This window comes from Staurois parvus, unplaced genomic scaffold (genome assembly GCF_062004578.1).
Source record: "Staurois parvus isolate SC_StPar_1 unplaced genomic scaffold, SC_StPar_1.0 ptg000154l, whole genome shotgun sequence".
Lineage (NCBI taxonomy): Eukaryota > Metazoa > Chordata > Amphibia > Anura > Ranidae > Staurois > Staurois parvus.
The window spans coordinates 22,612,060-22,625,689 of record NW_028317950.1 but is presented as its reverse complement, the minus strand read 5'-3'; the positions used below and the strand labels follow the sequence as shown (position 1 = coordinate 22,625,689).

Below are 13,630 nucleotides of genomic sequence, written 5' to 3'. Positions count from 1 at the left end.
AAAAAAGAAGTTTGGTCTGCAACTCTATCCCTTTTTGGATGAGCCAATGTTACCAACAACTTCACTCCTGGTGAACTGACTGGCTTCAATGCTGGCTCTGCCCTCAGAACCAGTCTCTTCCCAATATGTAGGTGACAGGGACTCTTTAAGAAACTACTGCGCAAACATGACTGACATACAATACATCTAAAACATCTACATCCACATAACACATTTTGCCATGTTTTTAGCAGTATGCAACATTGTAAAGAAAAAAAGCCCACTGGATCCTTCACTGGAATGACTGGTCCCCTGAATTGTACAGTAATGTGTCTACTTCTGCTGCAATGCCATAGTCAGGCCTGGTTCACGTCTAAGCTGTTTGCTTTTGCTCCATTTCTACGGTGCTTGTTGCGGTGTGTTTTGCGTTTTTGCACACGCACTTGTGATGAGCTTGTGTTGTGTTTAATGCTTTTTTGCCACTTTATTGGGCAGATTAAAAAACGTAAAAAACACACCAAAAACATGTAAAAAATGCACCACATGCTTTTTCTGCCGCGCCTGCATTGAAGTCTATTGAACCAAAAATGCACCGTTTTGCGTTTAAAAAAAAAGTCCCTGACCCTTTCCAAAAACACAACAGCTGAAAAAAGCATAAATGTGAACATGTCCCATTGGAAACTATGTTAAATAGACTAATGCGTTTCGGCAAAAGGCACCAAAAAACACATAGGTGTGAAACAGGCCTAAATTTCCTGTGTGCCACTGCTTGAAGTACACCACCAAGGACCAGGTTCCTAAAAAGAACAGTAGCCACTGCACACTGTCCATAGAAACCAGTAAAGTCCTTTTATTTTGCACTGAAAATATTGGCAGCTATTTCTGAAGATCAAGAAATGATTCATTTTCTCGTTTTGGTGAAAGATTGGTGAAAAATTCGAAGCATGGGAGCAAAAAAATGGCTTGACCATATTATGACTTGGCTAGGATTGGTTTTGCCAATACATGTAAAATTACTAAGATGGGGGGGGGGGGGGAAATGAAAATGTCTTTCATGACCATTGTAGGTTTCACTGGTTTATTTTCTCCTGTAGGAGAACGGACGGATATCAGCGCACAATGTGACGAGCCTTGAGAACTCCCATATCCTGGCAGGTATAAAATACAAAGGTTCAGTGGAATGTTCACGGTTCTATTATAAGGGTAGAGGTGTAGATGAAGGGCACTGGCTCACGCTGTCTCTTATCTCAGGGGAGTACAGAAGGACAGGGGTAGGTATTTGAAGGATAAGATCACCTTAAAAAAAAAAAAATAAATAAGAATAATAATTGCACATTTTTGGAGGAAAAAAAATGTGCATTTATTTTTTTTTCTTGAGAGCCTGTAAAACATTGCATCCATGATCAGCAGATCGTGGCTGCAATGTCAGGCTCCTGCAGACTGTCAGTACACTGTCGTCCCATACTTCCTGTACAGGAGGCAGTTACTGAAGTCCAGGAAGCTCAATGGACTACAAGAGTGCTCAATTGCGTCCTTGCAGTTCATTGAGAACTGCAAGCCATCAGCCGCAATGGCTGATGGTACTTGCAGGCATTAATTCACAGAATTCTGTGAATGAATAATGCGGACATAGGCAGAGTCCTGCACAGCTGCGCTGTTTTCAAACTGTGACAGCGGGTACAGGGAGAAGATTCCCCCCCGTGACAGCGGGTACAAGGAGAAGATTCCCCCCCCGTGACAGCGGGTACAGGCAGAAGATTCCCCCCCCGTGACAGCGGGTACAGGGAGAAGATTCCCCCCCCCCCGTGACAGCGGGTACAGGGAGAAGATCCCCCCCCCCCAGTGACAGCGGGTACAGGGAGAAGATCCCCCCCCCCCAGTGACAGCGGGTACAGGGAGAAGATTCCCCCCCCCGTGACAGCGGGTACAGGGAGAAGATTCCCCCCCCGTGACAGCGGGTACAGAGAGAAGATCCCCCCCCGTGACAGCGGGTACAGAGAGAAGATCCCCCCCCGTGACAGCGGGTACAGAGAGAAGATCCCCCCCCGTGACAGCGGGTACAGAGAGAAGATCCCCCCCCGTGACAGCGGGTACAGAGAGAAGATCCCCCCCCCCCCCGTGACAGCGGGTACAGAGAGAAGATCCCCCCCCCCCCGTGACAGCGGGTACAGAGAGAAGATCCCCCCCCCCCCGTGACAGCGGGTACAGAGAGAAGATCCCCCCCCCCGTGACAGCGGGTACAGAGAGAAGATCCCCCCCCCCGTGACAGCGGGTACAGAGAGAAGATCCCCCCCCCGTGACAGCGGGTACAGAGTGAAGATCCCCCCCGTGACAGCGGGTACAGAGTGAAGATCCCCCCGTGACAGCGGGTACAGGAGAAGATCCCCCCGTGACAGCGGGTACAGGGAGAAGATCCCCCCGTGACAGCGGGTACAGGGAGAAGATCCCCCCGTGACAGCGGGTACAGGGAGAAGATCCCCCCGTGACAGCGGGTACAGGGAGAAGATCCCCCCGTGACAGCGGGTACAGGGAGAAGATCCCCCCGTGACAGCGGGTACAGGGAGAAGATCCCCCCGTGACAGCGGGTACAGGGAGAAGATCCCCTCCCGTGACAGCGGGTACAGGGAGAAGATCCCCTCCCGTGACAGCGGGTACAGAGAGAAGATCCCCTCCCGTGACAGCGGGTACAGGGAGAAGATCCCCCCCCCCGTGACAGCGGGTACAGGGAGAAGATCCCCCCCGTGACAGCGGGTACAGGGAGAAGATCCCCCCCGTGACAGCGGGTACAGGGAGAAGATCCCCCCCGTGACAGCGGGTACAGGGAGAAGATCCCCCCCGTGACAGCGGGTACAGGGAGAAGATCCCCCCCGTGACAGTGGGTACAGGGAGAAGATCCCCCCCGTGACAGTGGGTACAGGGAGAAGATCCCCCCCCGTGACAGCGGGTACAGAGTGAAGATCCCCCCCGTGACAGCGGGTACAGAGTGAAGATCCCCCCCGTGACAGCGGGTACAGGGAGAAGATCCCCCCGTGACAGCGGGTACAGGGAGAAGATCCCCCCGTGACAGCGGGTACAGGGAGAAGATCCCCCCGTGACAGCGGGTACAGGGAGAAGATTCCCCCCGTGACAGCGGGTACAGGGAGAAGAACCCCCCGTGACAGCGGGTACAGAGAGAAGATCCCCCCCCGTGACAGCGGGTACAGAGAAAAGATCCCCCCCGTGACAGCGGGTACAGAGAGAAGATCCCCCCCGTGACAGCGGGTACAGGGAGAAGATCCCCCTGTGACAGTGGGTACAGGGAGAAGATCCCCCCGTCCGCTGTCACAAGCAGATTAGGGGGTGAGGTGGTGGATTCTCAACATGTTACACCCTAAATACAGGTGTAAAAAGTAATATGTTAAGAAAGGTGAACTTAAAGCTGCTGTCACACTGATCTGTTTTTCTTCCGTTTTTGCATTTAAGAAAAGCAGAAGAAAAATGCATGACCATGTACTCCTATGGAACTCTTCACACTGATCCGTTGTAGGTACGGTACAGGTTTGGTGCTGTAAAAAAAAAACAAAAAAAAAAAAAAAAAACAAAAAGGCACAATAAATGCACCTCCCCATTGAAGTCAATGGAAAACATGGCAAAAACGCATCAAAAATGTATCCTGGTACATTTTTTGAGTCACATATCCTGTAAAAACCACACTGCAAAACACAATCTAGGTATTTTTGCTATGGATCAGTGTGAAAAGCAGCCTTATAGGCAAAGGGTGAGCACCCCAAATACGGATTTAAATGTGTTTACTTTTTGCTCCAAAAATGCACCTCCCCATTGAAATCAATAAAAAAAAAAAGCCAAAAATGCATCAAAATGCACCCACATTGCGTTTTTGGTGCGATTTCTGAGTCACATGTCCTGTTAAAAAAAGCACAGCAAACGCGGTTTTGCCAAGGATCAGTGTGCAGGGTAGCCTTAAAACTGACTGATTGGCCAGCTCACAGCAGTTCCACAATTACTCAGAATTGCCCAATTTTGATACCACCCATGGACAGTATGAAAGCTATGTGCTTTGTCCTTGCAGCACTGAGGTCTTGGGTCTGATTGTCACCCCATGTAAATGGAACTTGTATACCTTCTGTGTATGTGTGGGCAAGTAGGACTATGGTAGGGACCAGAGATAAGCTCAGGCATGTTCAGACATGAGTCCAAACCTGCCTGTACCATTCTACCAATCATAGGAGGTAGAGGCATTCCCCACCCCGCAAGTATACACGCCCCTTGTAGATGTGCGGCTTTGGGGAGGGGCAAGTTAAATGAAACATTATATGTATAATTAGGCCTCAATCTTCCTCCAAAAGCAGCTAATCCCCTCAATAAACCTTCCCAGCTCCAAAAGAAAAGATCAGTCAAACTATCTACCAACATTTAGCCCCAAATCCAATCGCTGTCCAAATCATGTAGACTTCACCTCTGCAACATCTCCAAGATACGACCGTTCCTAACCTCGGAAACCACGAAGCAACTTATTCACTCCCTTGTAATATCTCGCCTTGACTATTGTAACTCCCTCCTCATTGGTCTACTGAATCGCAGGCTATCCCCTCTTCAGTCTATCATGAATGCTGCTGCCAGACTCATCCACCTAACCGTTCTGTATCTGCCACCCCTCTCTGCCAATCCCTCCACTGGCTTCCCATTGCCCAGCGAATAAAATTCAAAAAAGTTAACAATAACATATAAAGCCATTTATAACTTTGCCCCAAATTACATCACCAATCAAATATCACCCAAACCGTCCTCTCCATGACTCCCATGACCTCCTGCTCTCTAGCTAAATTGTCTCCTCCTCCCATGCTTATCTCCAGGACTTCTCCAGAGCCTTCCCCATCCTCTGGAACTCTCTACCCCAATCTGACTATCGCCTCCTCTGGCCACTTTTAGGCGATCTCTGAAAACCTCTCTCTTCAGGGAAGCCTATCAGCTAATAACAGAATCTTCTATCTCTCCCATCAGTTCATCTCCCACAGTTACTACCTTTTGTACCACCAGCCACTCCCTCTTAGATTGTAAGCTCCAAGGAGCAGGGCCCTCCTAACCCTCTTGTATTGAACTGTATTGTTGCTGTATTGTCTCCCGTTATATTGTAAAGTGCTGAGCAAACTGTTGGCGCTATATAAATCCTGTATAATAATAATAATAATAAACTGATGTACAATTCAATTGCAAAAAAAAAAAAATTAAACAATCACTTGATGTACACACTTACTGCTTAATAACATTGGTCCCTATATATTGTTTTCGTGTGTCATCTTCTATCCTAATAAAAAACATTATTTCAGAAGATCATTGGAGAGTAAAGTAGTTTAGTAGTTAGCACTTCTGCCTTGCAGCACTAAGGTCATCAGTTCAAATCCCAACCACGATGCAAGTGTACAATCCAAACGCACATGTTCCTGCGTTAAAAATGTCTGTGTGTATAAGTGGGTGCTGCAGCGACAGTCGGCTGGAACCGAACAGAATCAGCAAGAGAGAATGTCACCAGCACACCGAGGATCACCAATATGGGTCCAAAAGTTTTAATGAGCGATCACATAGTTACAGCAAGGCAACGTTGCGGAGTCTCACAGGACCCCTTCATCAGGCATGTGACTTTTGGACCCATATTGGTGATCCTCGGTGTGCTGGTGACATTTTCCCTTGCAAATCCCAACCACAACGCAATCTGCATGGAGTTTGCAGGTTCAGCTTGGATTTACGCTGGGTACTCTGGTTTCCTCCCACATTCTATAGACATCCTGGTAGGTTAGTTGGCTCCTGTCTAAATTGGCCCTAATATGTGAGATAGGAACCTTTGATTGTAAGCTCCTTGAGGGGTGGGCAGGGACTGATGGAATAGTATGTGAAGTGCTGCAGAAACTGCCAATGAAATAGAAAGATCCATAATAAATACATTATCCAGCTTAGGTGAACCCCATCCCTTTCATCTACTGAGGCATTCCAATTGTCCATGCAACCTGCAGGCCTCACTGGAACTTGTAGTTCCCCAACAGAGCCACAGGTTTCATACATCTAAGCTGTACAATGTTACAGCCAGTCTGCCCAAAACCCAACAATAATCTGATTGCCAGCTCTTGGGCACGCAGCATGTGCCAGGCACCATCCCTTTCAGAATGCAACGGCTTTGTAATTTCCATAGACGAAGGATACTCTCATCCCCACATCTGTTCACTCCATTGTAACAAGAGCCTCAATCTGCTGCATCCTCCAGGAACGCTGGACCCGCTGCACACACCACAAACACGCAATGTGGCATCTCGCTATTAAACTTGCATCCACAAGCTGGAATATCCAGTGCATTTCACAGAAGCCATGTAAAGAAGGTGGGGGGCTGGGGAAGAAGGGGGGGGGGGGGTGCAGGCCGATAAATCAGGGCCCCAGGGGAAAGCCTGTTTGGCTGAATTCTAACAGACTGCCAGCTCCTGTGGTCACAACAGCGCAAATTCATCCACAGGCTGCAAGATGCGTTTAATTCACAAAGCACATTAGTGGGGATGTCAGACACCCAGCCAAGAGCTCCTATAATGGCAGCAGAGACCAGGACCACCATTATGATGACTGAAGGCAGGTCGGGGGGGGGTAAAACCAACACTGGACTGCTTATCTGAAAAAAATATTTGCACATACAGGCAACCAATCAGAAATCAGCATTTCTAAATGAGGGCAATCTGTTGCCAACGTAAAAAATGATCACAGCCTCTCTTTTTTTTTTTTAAATTGCACACAGATGAATTTATATTTTTTGCAGTAACGACGATCGGCTGATATGGTCGATCAAAAACGTATGCCTCCTAACAAGCCCATTGTGAGATTTAGGACTATGGTAAACATCATCGGGGTTCCACAACTGTTAGTGCGACGCCAAATATCACCATCATCAGCGGCGATACCTGCCCGTGTATGGCCAACAGATATGGCTAGAAAAGATAGACCGACACCCACGATTCATTCCCCGTCCAGAATTACCACCACAATCCACAGGTCACAGCCAGCGCAGAATAGATTGCTAGCTCCTAAACCAAGGGCACAGACAGGAAATAAACATAGCGTGTTCTACAACAGATTAAACGTTTGTCTTCACTTCACTCTAAATTAATGACAAAATAGGCCAACTGTGTTTAGATTGTCAGCTCTGTGGGTTAGGCGTGCTCCAGCAGACAGAAGATTAGAGGATCCAGGCTTCCCCATCCTATATAGAATAGAAATTCTGCACACAGTACACTGCCCGGTCCCATCAGAGGGGTGTCAGAGGTGATGGGGAAGGGGACACCTTAATACTGCACTGGGGGGGGTAGGGCGGGCAAATCAGCGACAGGTGATGGGGGGGGGGTGATCCTTAAATACTGCACTGGGAGGGCGATCAGTGACAGGTGATGGGGGGGACCCCCCAATACTACACTGGGGGGGCAGGTCAGTGACAGGTGATGTGGGGCCCCCTCAATACTACACTGGGGGGCAGGTCAGTTACAGGTGATGTGGGGCCCCCTCAATACTACACTGGGGGGGCAGGTCAGTGACAGGTGATGGGGGGCCCCCTCAATACTACACTGGGGGGGCAGGACAGTGACAAATGATGGGGGACCCCTCAATGCTGCACTGGGGGGGAGAGGTCAGTGACAGGTGATGGGGGACCCCTCAATGCTGCACTGGGAGGGGAGAGGTCAGTGACAGGTGATGGGGGGACCCCTCAATGCTGCACTGGGTGGGGAGGCAGGTCAGTGACAGGTGATGGGGGACCCCTCAATGCTGCACTGGGTGGGGGGGCAGGTCAGTGACAGGTGATGGGGGGACCCCTCAATGCTGCACTGGGGGGAGGGGCAGATCAGTGACAGGTGATGGGGGGACCCCTCAATGCTGCACTGGGGGGGGCAGGTCAGTGACAGGCGATGGGGGGGACCCCTCAATGCTGCACTGGGGGGGGGCAGGTCAGTGACAGGCGATGAGAGGGGACCCCTCAATGCTGCACTGGGGGGAGGGGCAGATCAGTGACAGGTGATGGGGGGACCCGTCATTCTGCACTGGGGAGGGAGCAGATCAGTGACAGGTAAGGGGGTGGGGACCCCCCAGGATGGACAGAACACACCCCTATGGTATGTACAGAGATCTCTATGAGAATCCATCAGTGTGAATGAATGATGTACCCCGCATCTCTGCCATGTGCCCCCCTCCCCCTCCTCCAGGGACACTGGGGCTACTCTGTGAGTCCATTAACCCCCAATACCGCCCCCCACCCTCCGAGGACTCCCGGCTACTCACCATTCATTGTGTGCTGTATCCAGGCAGGGAGGGTGGGACGGGTCAGTGACAACCCCTGGCTTGCCGAACAGACACACAGACCGAGACAGACAGCCGCTCCCAGCAGCACCGCCTGCTCACACTGAGCCTTTCCGAGCCCCTGAGACCCTTTTCTACACGGAATGTACCACTGCGGGACTGGGGGGGAGTGCGGAGTAACGGGCTGTCGGGGGGGTTGTCCTGCTCAGCTCCCTCCCTGGAACACATCATAGTCCGGTGTATATATACGGGGGGTGGGGGAGACTCGGTGTGTGAGCGGGGGATACGCTGTGTGAAGTGGGGAGGTCATACAGGGGGGCGCTGAACCCCCCTCTGAGGAGTGAGCCGGCCCGTCACTTATCAGGGCTGAGAGAGGGAGATGCGACTCCGCGATGCCGAGTGTGCGAGACCGAGAGAGGGAGAGAGATGTGTGTGAGAGATGGGCAGATATACCTGTGTGTGACAGAGAGCTATGTGTGCCATGGACGGTACCGGGGTACGGAGAGGGCTGTGTGTGCCGTTGACGGTACCGGTGTACGGAGAGAGCTATGTGTGCCATCGACGGTACCGGTGTACGGAGAGAGCTATGTGTGCCATGGACGGTACCGGTGTACGGAGAGGGCTGTGTGTGCCAAGGACGGTACCGGTGTACGGAGAGAGTCATGTGTGCCGTGGACGGTACCGGTGTACGGAGAGGGCTATGTGTGCCGTGGACAGTACCGGTGTACGGAGAGGGCTGTGTGTGCCACGGACGGTACCGGTGTACGGAGAGGGCTATGAGAGGGCTATGAGAGCACAGTGCATGCACCACAGGGAGCGGGTACACGTTTCACAGAGAGCACAGCGCACACACCACAAGGAGCGGGTACATATTTCACAGAGAGCACAGCACATACACCACAGGGACCGGGATACACGTTCCACTGAGCACAGCGTGTGCACCACAGGGAGCGGGTACACGTTCCACAGAGAGCACAGCGCATGCACCACAAGGAGCGGGGTACACGTTCAACAGCACATACACCACAAGGAGCGGGTACACGTTCCACAGAGAGCACAGCGCATACACCACAGGGAGCGGGTACACGTTCCACAGAGAGTACAGCGCATACACCACAGGGAGCGGGTACACGTTCCACAGAGAGCACAGCGCATGCACCACAAGGAGCGGGTACACGTTTCACAGAGAGCACAGCACATACACCACAGGGACCGGGGTACAAGTTCCACAGAGAGCACAGCGCACACACCACAGGGACCGGGGTACAAGTTCCACAGAGAGCACAGCGCACACACCACAAGGAGCGGGTACATATTTCACAGAGAGCACAGCACATACACCACAGGGACCGGGGTACACGTTCCACAGAGAGCACAGCGCATGCACCACAAGGAGCGAGTACACGTTTCACAGAGAGCACAGTGCATACACCACAAGGAGCGGGTACACGTTTCACAGAGAGCACAGTGCATACACCACAAGGAGCGGGTACACGTTTCACAGAGAGCACAGCACATACACCACAGGGACCGGGGTACAAGTTCCACAGAGAGCACAGCGCACACACCACAAGGAGCGGGTACATATTTCACAGAGAGCACAGCACATACACCACAGGGACCGGGGTACACGTTCCACAGAGCACAGCGTGTGCACCACAGGGAGCGGGTACACGTTCCACAGAGAGCACAGCGCATGCACCACAAGGAGCGGGGTACACGTTCAACAGCACATACACCACAAGGAGTGGGTACACGTTCCACAGAGAGCACAGCACATACACCACAGGGAGCGGGTACACGTTCCACAGAGAGTACAGCGCATACACCACAGGGAGCGGGTACACGTTCCACAGAGAGCACAGCGCATACACCACAGGGAGCGGGTACACATTCCACAGAGAGTACAGCGCATACACCACAGGGAGCGGGTACACGTTCCACAGAGAGCACAGCGCATACACCACAGGGAGCGGGTACACATTCCACAGAGAGCACAGCGCATACACCACAGGGAGCGGATACAAGTTCCACAGAGAGCACAGCGCATACACCTCAGGGAGCGGGGGGGGGGGGGATCAGTTCTACCATCTGCATTCTGCAATTCCATGCCCCTGCTGTGTGGGCAACCCTGTGTGCCCCTTTCCCCCACAGCACTGCCGGCCTCTCTCCTCTCCTCTACCGCTGGCAGCTGCTGCGGGCATACAGGGGGATCGGTTTCAGGATTGAAAGTGGGGAATGGGCTGGTAAATATGTCATGTTTACGTTCCTCTTAGTTTCCTGAATGAACACAGTGAGCTATCAGTACTGATCAGTCACTGTGTCCATTCATAACTAAGGCATAGTAACCTGTTTACTATGCTTCGGTTTATGAATGAACAAGAAGCCGCTTAGCACAGAGCACTTTCTATTCATTCACTATCTAGTACCGCTGAGACTGCAGAGAAAGACAGAGGAATCTATGTCCTCAGTCCCTGTGTCAGTCCCAAATGTGGGACATCGGTTCTATTTAGACCCCTGATATTTCACCAGAGCCAGAGTGTTTGTTCCATATAGGGCAATATGTGTGCACCATTGGGAGCAGAGTGCATGCATGGGCCATAAACAGTAAAGTACACTACAGTATCTCACAGAAGGGAGTACACCCCTCACATTTTTGTAAATATTTTATTATATCCTTTCATGTGACAACACTGAAGAAACGACACTTTGCTACAATGTAAAGTAGTGAGTGTACAGCTTGTATAACAGTGTAAATTTGCTGCCCCCTCAAAATAACTCAACACACAGCCATTAATGTCTAAACTGCTGGCAACAAAAGTGAGTACACCCCTAAGTGACAATGTCCAAATTGGGCCCAATTAGCCATTTTCCCTCCCCAGTGTCATGTGACTCGTTAGGGTTACAAGCTGTCAGGTGTGAATGGGGAGCAGGTGTGTTAAATGTGGTGTTACCGCTCTCACTCTCTCATACTGGTCACTGGAAGTTCAACATGGCACCTCATGGCAAAGGACTCTCTGAGAATCTGAAAAAAAGAATTGTTGCTCTACATAAAGATGGCCTAGGCTGTAAGAAGATTGTCAAGACCCTGAAACTGAGCTGCAGCCAGATGGCCAAGTCACATTTGGTGACTTCTGCGCACTGTGCGCTTCAGCATGTGCTGACCCCCCTCTGTCATTTTGGCTGAGTTGCTGTTATTCCCAGTTTCTTCCACTTTGTTATAATACCACTAACAGTTGAGTGTGGAATGTTTAGTAGAAAGGAAATTTCACGGATGGACTTATTGCACAGGTGGCAACCTATCACAGTACCATGTTTGAATTCACTGAGCTCCTGAGAGCGACCCATTCTTTCACAAATGTTTGTAGAAGCAGTCTGCATGCCTAGGTGCTTGATTTTATACACCTGTGGCCATGGAGGTGATTGGAACACCTGAATCCAATGATTTATACTTTTGGCAATATAGTGTACAGTTGCAAGAAAAAGTATGTGAACCCCTTGGGATTACGTGGAGTTTTGCATGAATTGGGCATAAAATGTGCTCTGAACGTCATCTAAGTCACAACAATAGAAGAACACAGTCTGCTGAACATAATACTACACAAACATTAGATGTTGCCATGGTTTAATTGCACATAACATGTAAAAATTCACAGTGCAGGGAGGAAAAAGTATGTGAGGCCCTAGTTTAATGACTTCTCCCAGAGCTAATTGGAGCCAGGAGTGAGCCAACCTTGACTCCAATCAGTGTGATGATATTGGATGTGTTGCTGACAGCTGTCCTTAAAAAACACACACCTGTTTTGGGTTTACTGGTTTCAAGAAGCACTGTCTGATGTGAACCATGCCTCGCAGAAAAGAGCTCTCAGAAGACCTACGATCAAGAATTGTTGACTTGCATGAAGCTGGAAAGGGTTACAAAAGTATCTCCAAAAGCCTTGATGTTCATGTGTCCACGGTAAGACAGACGGTCTACAAATGGAGAAAGTTTAGCACTGTTGCTACTCTCCCTAGGCGTGGTTGTCCTGTAAAAATGACTGCAAGAGCACAGCGCAGAATACTGCATGAGGTAAAGAAGAATCCCAGAGTGTCAGCTAAAGACCTACAGAAATCTCTGGCACATGCTAACATTTTTGTTGACACATCTACAATAAGGAAAACATTAAACAAGAATGGAGTACATGGGAGGACACCACGGAGGAAGCCATTGCTGTCCAAAAAGAATATTGCAGTACGTTTGAAGTTTGCAAAAGAGCACCTGGATGTTCCACAGCACTACTGGCAAACTATACTGTGGACAGATGAAACCAAGATTGAGTTGTTTGGGAAGAACACACAACACTATGTGTGGAGAAAAAAAGGCACAGCACACCAACATCAAAACCTCATCCCCACTGTAAAACATGGCGGAGGGAGCATCATGGTTTGGGGCTGCTTTACTGCCTCAGGGCCTGGACGGATTGTTATCATTGATGGGAAAATGAATTCCAGAGTTTATCAAGACATTTTGCAGGAAAACGTATGACCATCTGTCCGCCAACTGATGCTCCGCAGAGGATGGGTGATGCAACAGGACAATGACCCAAAGCATACAAGTAATTCAACAAAACAATGGCTGCAACAGCACAGAATACGCCTTCTGGAGTGGCCCAGTCAGAGTCCTGACCTCAACCCGATTGAAATGCTGTGACATGACCTTAAGAGAGCGATTCACACCAGACATCCCAAGAATATTGCTACACTGAAACAGTTTTGTGAAGAGGAGTGGTCCAAAATTACTCCAGATCGTTGTGCAGGTCTGATCTGCAACTGCAGGAAACATTTGGTTGAGGTTATTGCTGCCAAAGGAGGGTCAACCCGTTATTAAGTCCAAACGTTTACATACTTTTTTCTCCCTGCACTGTGAATGCTTACATGTTATGTGCAATTAAACCATGGCAACATCTAATGTTTGTGTAGTATTATGTTCAGCAGACTGTGTTCTTCTATTGTTGTGACTTAGATGACGTTCAGAGCACATTTTATGCCCAATTCATGCAAAACTCCACGTAATCCCAAGGGGTTCGCAAACTTTTTCTTGCAACTGTATGTATACCATAGAGATCAAACTGTGTGCTTGTCTTTACAACAGACAGCCAAGTGTGCTTGCCTGTGCCATACAATTCCACGTGTGTGTGTCTGTTCCATAGAGAGCCAAGTGTGCTTGCCTGTCTCATAGAGAGCCAAGTGTGCTTGCCTGTCTCATAGAGAGCCAAGTGTGCTTGCCTGTCTCATAGAGAGCCAAGTGTGCTTGCCTGTCTCATAGAGAGCCAAGTGTGCTTGCCTGTCTCAT

At 50.0% G+C, this 13,630-nt stretch overlaps 1 protein-coding gene across 1 annotated transcript in view; it reads right to left on the bottom strand.

Moving 5' to 3' along the window:
* The window catches only part of PLXNA3 (plexin A3), a 239,429-nt gene extending 231,023 nt beyond the window's left edge, over positions 1 to 8,406 (bottom strand). Inside the window, exon 1 of the mRNA XM_089675234.1 lies at positions 8,281 to 8,406. The gene's annotated coding sequence lies outside the window, so the exon portion shown is untranslated. The remainder of the gene's footprint in view (positions 1 to 8,280) is intronic.
* Positions 8,407 to 13,630: the final 5,224 nt, after the last annotated feature.